Genomic DNA, 10,574 nt, shown 5'->3' with positions numbered 1-10,574 from the left:
TCAAGGTTATGTGGAAACATTGTGCAGGGCCAGACCTGATATATGACACAGGATTCAGAGTTATAGTGCCAAGAGTGGGAAGAAGAAAAAAGCTCTTATGTATTAGGTAGGATAATTACAACCCACAGTAAACATGAGACATTCCCTGGGAAAATCCTGAATTAGAAGGAATTTGAGTGTGAGCTGGGGTTTCCCCAATTCTGTAGACGAGTTCTGAGACTGAAAAATGCTATTGTGTTGCTGCTTTTGTGACATTTTATTATTTTCCTTAGTTTGATGTACTCTGAACAAATATGCATTGCACTAAGGTAATAATAAGACAAAGACCTCCTGTTCATTTCAGTAAAACCTGTGGTTTCTTTCAGGACTTAGTGGATTCAAATGCCAAATTCCCCTTCTTCCTAGAAGAATTCAAATTCTACTTGACAGCGTTTTTCTTACAGACTATGGCATGTTACCTTTACTTAATGGTTACAACAGGAAGAATTATTTAAAATAATGGAGAAGGCCAAAGGCCTGAGACCAATGTGGGAATTTTAGTGGTATTTCAGTGCATCCTGTGCCATTTTCCACTATCTTTTTTGTTACTACCAAGATTGTCACTCCTAAATAATTCCTGAGGATAAATGTTGTAAAATGGGTATCAGGAACTTTGTCATTATGTTACAGGGCAACCCCGATATAAAACGGGTTGCCTGGCTGTGGGTCCTCACTTGTGCCCTTAAAAGGGACTTATTAATAATACTCCACTGCAGGCACACACAAAAGGTTAATAAAAAGTTTATTTACAAGGGAAGGGAAAATGAGGAAATGTACCACTCAGGGAGAAAATAGGGAAATAAAGTCTGAAATGCTTCCTACCCGTTCCACTGACCTGGAAACCCAATGGCACTCTGAGAGCTGGCCGCGAACCAAGAACCTTGAAGCCAAAAAGCACCCCCAAGACCCACATGTCTGGTTTTATACCAAACCTGGCTGCTTAACTCCACCCTCAGGTTCTAGCAACCTTCCCTTTGGTGGTGATGGGATTTGTCTTTCCCAAAGTCCTGATGGTTTTGGTGTGGAGTGGGGGTGGAGTCCACAAAGCCTGTATGGAATTAGCTTAGGACATCCTTTTCCCCCTAACAATTATAGTGAAACTAGTGACTTGATTACTCAGTTTCAGAGTTACTTGCCTAGACCTCTCTCAATAATTCTCTTTTCAATTTTTTATCATTTGCTTTATTACTGTATGTATGGCAATACTAATAATAGAAATTTTAATAGCTGATAGCTAACACTTTTGGATATTTATCAGATTCCAGGTGATTCACATTCCTTACATCTTTTAATCCTTGGAGTATTTTTTGCAATAGTTATACTCGTGTGCTACTTTGTAGTTCGGACCTAAGAAAATTTGCTCAGGGTATGCTGAAACTACAGTTCTCAAAATCCCTTCCCCATAGAGATGGCCAAAAGAGATATTAAGGGGCTTCCCTGGTGACCTAGGGGTTAAGTATCAGCACTATCGCTGCTGCACCTGAGTTCCATACCTGGCCAGAGAGGTGACCCACATGGCACAGGAGACCTCTCCTGTCTCTCCAGCTGCTCCTCTCAGCAGTGTATTTCAGTGGATCCGCCTTTTCTACTTCCTGCTGTCTCTGGTGAATTGTCTCATACCCTGAACCTCTAAACTGCACCCAGTTCTTCTATGCAAAAATAAATAAATCTAAAAAAAAAAACGATTCTGGTTAAAAAAAAAATAAAAGATATTTAAGTGAGGTTTGGGAAGTAGAAGCAAGGGAGTAGGATTTTCTGAAAGTCGATGAATTTAGATTCAATGAGAGACAGATGCCAAGGTAATGGCAGCCATAGCATGCAGTCTTTTTCTTCAGTGTCCATCTGGCTGTTCATTCTACTGCTTGGTATTCTCTAGGAGCAATGAGGATTGGAGTGGAAAGAGTGGCTGTAATAGTGTGAGGAGGCAATGTGTAGAGATTCACTCAGGGAAATGAAAGGAGACCATTTCACAGGATCGTATAAGGGTTTTGGTTATTACTAAAGATAAAATGAGAAATCAGGCATTGTGGTGGGCTTGGTGGAGCTTTGCAGAGAATTGTTATAATCCCACTCTCCTTTAAAAGGCTCACTCTGGTTTTTGTGATGAACAAGGCTGGGGTCACCAAGAAGATTGGAAGCACAAGGCCAGACAATAGTAAGTGCTACTTAATATTGTAAATGGTCAGCACATATATGATACTGAAAATCAAGGGACAGGATATGATCACTTGGGGAGTGAGAATTAATAGAAATGTGAGGAGCTAGGAATAAAGAGTCCAGGGCATGCCAAATGTTATAAAGTAAAGACATCAGGAACAGGGGCCTCCCTGGTGGTGCAAGGGGTTAAGATACAGCACTATGAATGAGCAGCTACGGATGAGCCACCCCTTTCAGGAATAAAGACTTATTCCTTCAATTTTTGAGAGGGCTGCCAGCTGAAAACCCTCCGGTAACAACAATCTTTAATAGGGATTGTTAAGGCTGCAGATTTTCCTTGTCCAAGGTCACCCTCTTCCCAGAGTTTCTTGTATTCCAAGATTGATTGATTGATGTGGTGATAAAGGCCCTACCTTCTCCCTTAAACTCTGAACAAGCCTAAATGGTCTGCACATCTTTAGAACTTGCAGAATTTCTGGCAGACATGTGTGTTGAGACTGCATTGAAGGCTACTTTCTCCCTGTGTTCAACCCTGTCTCCTTCCCTCCCTTGCACAAATATTTCCTAACAAGGTCCTTCTCATTAACCTATATCTTGGAGCCTAATTCCCAGAAAATTCAACCTGTAACACCCCTGATTTGAATGCTTTCCCTACATAATGTCTTCAGTGGAACAGTAAAACAGGTTACATGGACTGAAACCCCATGTCTGTCATTTATTAGCTGTGAGATGTTAAGTAGGTCGTTTAACATTTCTAAACCTCAGTTTTATCTGGAAAATGACATTAGCAATAGTAAATTAAACAGGAAAATATAGGTCAAACACTTAGAATGTGAATGACATGTAGGAAACTCAATATATGAAAAATATATGGGTTATTCTTAAAGGAGATATCACACCTCCTCTAAAATATTGAACAAAAGAATCAGTGGGGATGATGTTATCAGACTTAATTTGACAGATGAAGGAGTAAAGAATTTGCTCAAGATACATAATCAGTGTAGAGTTGAAATTAAAATATATAGGGTCAGGCCTCCTTGGTGGCACAGATCGTTGAGCACAGTGCTGTGAAGCTGTCCGCAGCCTCTGCAACACGGGTTCGATCCTGGCCAGCTGGGGAGAAACCCACATGCCTGTTCTCCCACTCTGTCTCTGGAGAATCCTCTCACCCTCCCGCACATCTGGCCTGTACCCCAGTTCTAGTATAAATAAATAAATCTTTAAAATATATAGGGTCACAGGAGAAAATCCCTTTCCTCTTCTCCATGTTCTTTTATTGCTGAGGAAGCAAAGAAATTAACACCAGAGAGATTATTAGGAGAAAAACATCAAATTTAATTCTAAAAGTGTGGAAAATTTATATGGTTCTAAATTCTAGAGTAAAATAAGACAAATTGAAGGTTTACAACCTAAGCTAAGTTATGGAATAGGAACCTGGGAGAGAAATAGGGGTCTTACATAATGAGGAGGGGATGACCTCATATGACAAAAACTTGCCTCAAATATTTGCTCTGTCTTAAGGTAGACCTCTCTGATGAAATGGTTATTTCTGGAGATGACACTAAATCTGTGTAATCTCTATTCTTTACGGGAATGACAATAGTTTCTCTCAAACCCTGTGGGGCCTCAAGTGACCTTAGCTCCACATACCAAGGTGACAGGTATGTAGACAGGAAACAGGAAGACAGGAAAAAGTCTACTCTGGAAATCTTGGGAAAAGCTTATCTGAACATTTTTGGAGAGGTCATCCTATAAGTGCAAATCTCTGGACTCTGCTGCACCATGCTGACTTTAACTTTTTAAACATCTTGCAAGCATAAGATTGATATTATATAGCAATGGTTATATTACTCACATTTATGCTTAAGAATAGTCAGGTTTTAGAAGAACTGACTATAATCATCCTTAGGTTATAATTTTAAGAGAGTATAATTCAATCAAAATCCTTAATTCAAGGAAATTTGGGGGAGAATTTATAATTTTTTGTTGTGTCTGCTTTGATCCCAGTTATAGAGAAATGAAAATTCTGAAGACTTTTGGCTAAAATAACTTCTATACTTTTGAAGACTCTTGAGGGTATAATTTAATGTACTGAGAGTTTATGACTCTATGGACCATCCTGTTGTCTCAAGATAGTAGAATTCTTTTTGCTCCCGAGAGATAAATTATCCATTCTTTGTTCCCTAAGAAAATAATGCCCCCCTCAAAATAAGTTTTATGAAGAAAATTACCAAGACAGATTAAAGAATTATTTTATCTGGATTTTAAGTTTCATAATAAGTGAGCATAATACTCAACGCAAGGGTTATTTGAGTCACAGATATGATATAATAAAGTTCTAGTTCTTTTCCTTGCTTGCTTAGTCAATACTTAACCAATCAACAAATATTTATTGAGCACCTTCTATAAACTCACAAACATCTATCCTTCCTTATTTCCCAGTGGAATAAAACACTGTTTTATTAAAATTTGAACTCTCACTCTCATATATTTACACAAGAGATTTAAAGTCTAAGTTCCAGAAACAATCACAGACTTGTTTGGAAGAACTTACCTTTCAACAAAAACCTCACCCTCCATTAAAACTCAAATAGCATATCTTGATCTATAACAATAATTAAAGATATAATTGATAAGGCACTTACTGAGGGTGACCAAGCATTTAATAGACTCCTTATCCTTAAGATTTGTTACAAATTGTAAGGCATATGCTTTCCAAATATGTTCAGGCTTTATAATTCAATTACTAGTAAATAAATATGATTCATATCAAAATAGTGTCACAGGTGAGTGGCATTTTGATGCTCTCATTTCTGAACAGAGAGCAAGAAATATTGACCTTATTACAAAGAATAAATATCAATAAAACAGCAGGACTCTGATAAGCAGATATAATTACCAGAAGGAGCTGCCTATTTACACATCAGGACTGCTCTCTTCATATATCTTATCCTGTTACATAATTATCAAATAAAACAGTAATTCCAGAATAAGTAATAGCAATCACACAGAGTACTGCATGGCTAAATATTTTCATCATGGGTGGAAGACACAATTATATAATATCTAACAAAGAATGACTCTGAGTCTCTAAACAGTGAAGTAAAACCAAGCTGGTCTCTGAAAAACCAATCAAAAGCCAGTGAGGGGGCATTTTGTGGTGATTCCTACGTGTTTTTCACTTTAGTGGGGAAAAAAAAAAACACAACAACAGAACTGTCCATTTTAAGGTGTGGGGCTTTTTCATTTCATCTTTTAGATTTGGGAGGTTTCCTTTTGTAAAATCAGAAGTCCTTAAAAGTGGAATCGGCGCTGCAACAAGGGCTTCCTTTGCTTTTCAGGCAAGTATGTCAGTGTTCTTTTTCTTCCAGTGCAGTGATGGGCACACTAAGAGCAGTTTCTTGCTGAGCTGTGCAGCTCCTACTGATGAGGACAGCAGGAGTGCAGGCAGATAGCCAAGGCAGAGGAGAGAAGCTGAGATCACAGCCAAGACTGCGGAAGGTGATCCGCTGCATAAAGGAAGGAAAAGACTGGTTGCTCCGAGCCTCAAGGTGTTCCTTAAAGCCCGCTGGGCTGGGCAAATCGCCCTCAATTGACCACGGCTTCCATAGAGCGCTATTGAGATGACTGGTTTTGAGCCACAACTTTGTGCATCATAATAGGTTTGGGAGAGTCTCAGGGATGGAAATAGTCTGCAGGTGTATGGAGATCTTTGGACTGATTGATAAGCTTCTTGCTAACTGCCATTTAGAAGATGCATTCAGTTCCCTGACTGGATGAAATTTTGCCAGTTTCTCACCAAGCCATTTCCTTTCTTTAAACTTTTTTTTGTCCTCTAGGATTAGTGCCACTGTCCTGCAGGCTGAGCAAGATGGAGCATTTCAGTGTCACTCACCAGTCAGTTAAATTGTGACAAAAGGCAGTCCCTTCCTGTCAGGACCTTGGGGGGAGAGGGGGGGCGGCTCACAGCAGGGGCTCTCTGTGCAGCACTTAATGCTTTTGGCCCTGAAAGGAAAGAGTGGAGGGAGCAGGAAATTGGACTTAAGTCACCTCCAAATCAGTAGAGTTCAATCCTAGTCGGTGTTTGTTTATAAAATAGCTCTCTAAGTAATTCACACTCTGTTTCCCATTTAACCTCTTGGACACATGGCGTTTGGCCTACCAAGGAGATTTTCTGGAGTTGTTCATAAAAGTGCTGAGTTTGACACCGACAGAAAGGAATTTGGGGTCAGAATTACTATTTTAAACTTAGGCCTTTGGGATTTATAAAAGATGTTTCCGATATGCTAAAACAGCTGGAAGAGTCTTTGAGATCTGTTGTGTAAGTGAGGGTTTTCTTAATTTGTATTACAGGTGAGGAAAACCAGACCCCGAGGTTGGCTGACTTTTTCTCCTGCACCTTCAGAACTTGTGATAACATCTTGAGGTCCCCAAGGCTCAGTACTACTGAAGGGAAAGCAAACACGTCCAAGCTCCCAGACCACTCCCCAATGGAAGTTGCACTTGGTGGGGGGAGCCCCTTCTCCCTGGGGCTCAGCTGAGGGTATTTCAGTCTCTACCAGATAAAAAGAGACATTCAAGGTCATCAGCCCAATTTTTCTCTGCGAGGGTGGAGCTGAGATTGGCTGCTGAGCTATTCTGATGACCCAGAAATTACATGTATTCATTTCTTTCTTTTTAGATAAAAGCAGTTCTATTCCAGTTTTTCTATGGCTCCTTTTCAAGAGAAGAGGGGAAAAAAGTCCAACATCTTTACTAGCAGACTCTCTTTTTCTATGCGCAGTCTTTTATAATATATCTTGATTCTCAGCCAATGCCTTACTTTTTTTTTTTTTGTACTTTGAGTCTTTTAATCACCTAAGGAATCTGACTCAGTGTCCTTCCCTCTGGATCGGATCAGAGGCTACTGCTCCTTCATCTTTGTCTCCCAGGAGGAAAGGGAGGGGCTAGAAGCCTTTTTTCCTCTGTTGGCTCCTGCCCTGATAATAAAACTTCCTTCTCTCCCAGACTCCTTTTGGGCTATTATTCATTCCTGAGTTTTATTTGAACAAATATTTTTATGTAATAACAGGGACCTTTCTTCAGAAGCTAGCTCATTATTAAGACAGTCCAGAAGCTGTCTTGTGTGTGTGTGTACTTCGATGCGCATAAACATGTATGTCAGTGTACATGCCTACCAAAATATGTGTCATACAAGATCATGGGTTGTCTTTAGGGTTGTTTGCCATAAGTTCAATTAATACAAGTGTAAATGAAAAAAGAAAAGGTAAGAACTTTAAATTCTTTTTAATATTTCTCATGGGAGGGCTAGGCCATTATTAATAACATCTTTTCTACTTTGGTCATGTCATATTGAAGGCCTTCTTTATGACTACCGTTTGCACATCCTGCTATAATAGAGGCAAGATAGATTTAGTTACAAATAGAAAGCAGATAACTACTAATGCATGATGAATATCATTCCAATATGAAAAATGTCAATGGAAGGACAGGGAACTAATCTTGTTCCATTTTAATCTATGATCATAGTTTTGACTACAGGCTTCAGAAGAGTGGGCAGATTTCTTAAGGGGACAGAAATTTTGGGGGCCCAATTCCAGTTTTTTCCTTTAAAAACTCTTTTTCGGGGCCTCCCTGGTGGCACAAGGGTTTAACACCACATTGTGAAACAACTCACAGCCTCTGCAGCATGAAATCAATCCCCGGCCTGCCAGGGAGCAACCCACATGGTGAAGCAGATCTCTCCTGTCTTGCCCACTGCTCCCCTTAGCAGTATATTTCAATCTGTCTGCCTGTTCTGTTCCCCACTCTGTCTCTGGTGAAGACTCTGTCTCTGTTCCCTGCATCTCTGGCCTGTGTCCCAGCTCTTGTATGCATAAATAAATAAATCTTTAAAAAAAAAAAAGCAAAACTATTTTTCTGTTTTCCATTCCACACACAAATACATTCCATTTTGCCAAAAGTCTGAAGGTTTATATAAAACAATTAATTTCATGAACTCTAGTCTCCTTTAATTTGGCATTTATAGCTTTTCTGAGGTGCCAGGTAGTAGGTTATATTTGGAATGTTATGCTGCTTTTCAGTCTTCTGGTAAAATATGCAAGTGATTAAGAAATGAACAATTTGAAACAGCCATCACAATAAAAATATCTCATCCTTCTTATGTTGGCTGCTTACTCCTGCAATTTATCCATTTACCTATGAATCTCACTATATGAAATTTCAAGAGTAGAAATTAAAATCACAACCTTAACTGCCACTTGCTTCAAAGTATCAGCATCTATCCCAATTCTGAAAATGCTGTGTTAATACTTTCTTGCTCCTCTCAGCATATCTTAGACATTTATTGCACAGATAGTGAGAAAAGAAAAGAAGATACATTTTGAAATATTCTGAAAACTACCAAAGAATTAAGGGTGAAGGAAAAGACGTGGTAGTCTCACATGTCATATACAAGAGAAAAAGGTCCATGTTGCTAAATCTACTATATCACACACACATACAAACATACATACCGTTATATTAGAGACACATTCTTAACATTTCTGAAGCAATCTAAATTCTCAGGCCCTTTTGATGTGTCATATAGAACGGTCCTGAAAATAATCAAAAGTAAACAGGGAATTGCAGCAGAAGTTTGACGTTCTAAGATTGCTTCCATCAAGTTATATCAGATTCCATCTAACAGTTCTGTCTTCAATGGCTTTTAATTAATTGTAACTAATTATTGATTGCAGATTATGTATGAGGACTATACTATATGCTAGGGAATACCTGCAGAGTTCCTGCCCTTAAGGAGTTTATAGAGTGATAGAGGAAATAGTCATATGTACCATTATACCTGACAAAATGCTCTGGTGGAAAGGAGAAACTTTGTGTACCCAATTAGAGTGAAGAAAATGATTCGACAGGGTGGCAAAGTGTTCCTTGAAGAAATCAGAGGTAGGTGCTCCAAAGTATCAGTTATGTTTACTAGGAAATAAGAGAGTGACCAGTTGTCCAGTACAGGGACAATAAGGCAGGCAGTGGTGTCTCAGTGAGAGGAAACTTTGCACATGAAACTTAAGAAAGGTTCACACATGAAACCTAAGAAAGGTTACACATGAAACTTAAGAAAGGTTCACAATACTAGGATAGATAGACAGAGGGAGAGGTGATACAGATGGAATTTGAATATTAAGTAAGAGCTTGCATATCAATGTAATCCCTCGTGGTGAGGAGTCTGGAAGGGCAAGATTAGAGTGGAACTAGGTAGTGGCAGTAGAGACTGAGGAAATGGATCAGATGAAGGATATGTAGGAGACAAATTTGGCTGCAGATCATGGGTAGAGGGAAAGAGAAACCATGAAAAATCTCAGTTTCAGATGCGCAGATGATAAAATATAGATTATGTGTCAGAGAGTCAATTTTGAAGGTTACAATGATGAATTCAGTTGTGGAGGTGTGTTAAAGGTGGTTAGCAAGCTTTATGATAATGAATATAAATATTTGGAGAGATTGTGCTGCAAGTATTGTGATGAATACTGACATTTAAAGAGCAAGGAAAGAAACAAATCTATGAAGAGACAAGAACAAACCATATAAGTGTAAAAGGGGAATTATAAAGGAGTGTTGTAATAAAAGTCATGGTAGTGAGTCAATAGTCATTAGTGACTTAAAATTCAGAGAATTAGGGAATTTGGTGAACAGTAGATCATGTGTTGAGAAAGTAGAGTGATAATGGCAGAAGTTAAGTTACATTTAGTTGCAGAAGTGATGGGAGATGAGAAGACCTGGAAGACTGAAGTTAGGAAAGATAAGAGAAAGTGTGAGATCCAGGAGCAAGGTGGGGAGGTGTGTTATTAAAGATGGAGTTTTGTGTGTGCATGTTGGGGAAAAACAAGTGAGATAAAAAGAGATTGAAGTAGAGTAGAGAGAGAACATAACTTAAGAATGAAGGATCTAGGGCATCCCTGGTGGCACAGGCAGTTGAGCACCGCACTGTGAAGCTGTCCATAGCCTCTGCAGCGCAGGTTCGATCCTGGCCAGCTGTCAAGAATCCCACATGGCGTGGGTGACAGACATCTCCTGCCACGCCCGCTGCTCCCCTCAGCGGTGCATTTCATCAGTCTGCCTGTTCTGTTCCCCGCTCTGTCTCTGGTGGATCCTCTCACCCTCCCACGCATCTGGCCTGCACCCCGGTTCTTGTATAAATAAATAAACCTTAAAAAAAAAAAAAAGAATGAAGGATCTAGAAGACAAGAGCGGGTACGTGGCTTAAGGATTCATGGGATGGTTTGATCTCAAGTAGGAGTGAGGGCATCTATACTTTAGAAACAGAGGGGGAAAGTTAGATACACATGGATTCCTGATAGTTTGCTTAGGTTTTTTTCATTAGG

The sequence above is a fragment of the Talpa occidentalis genome, unplaced genomic scaffold (genome assembly GCF_014898055.3).
Source record: "Talpa occidentalis isolate TD23 unplaced genomic scaffold, MPIMG_talOcc4v2.1 talOcc4.9, whole genome shotgun sequence".
In the NCBI taxonomy this organism is placed as follows: domain Eukaryota; kingdom Metazoa; phylum Chordata; class Mammalia; order Eulipotyphla; family Talpidae; genus Talpa; species Talpa occidentalis.
The sequence above is the reverse complement of the archived record's forward strand: the minus strand, read 5'-3'. Positions refer to the sequence as shown.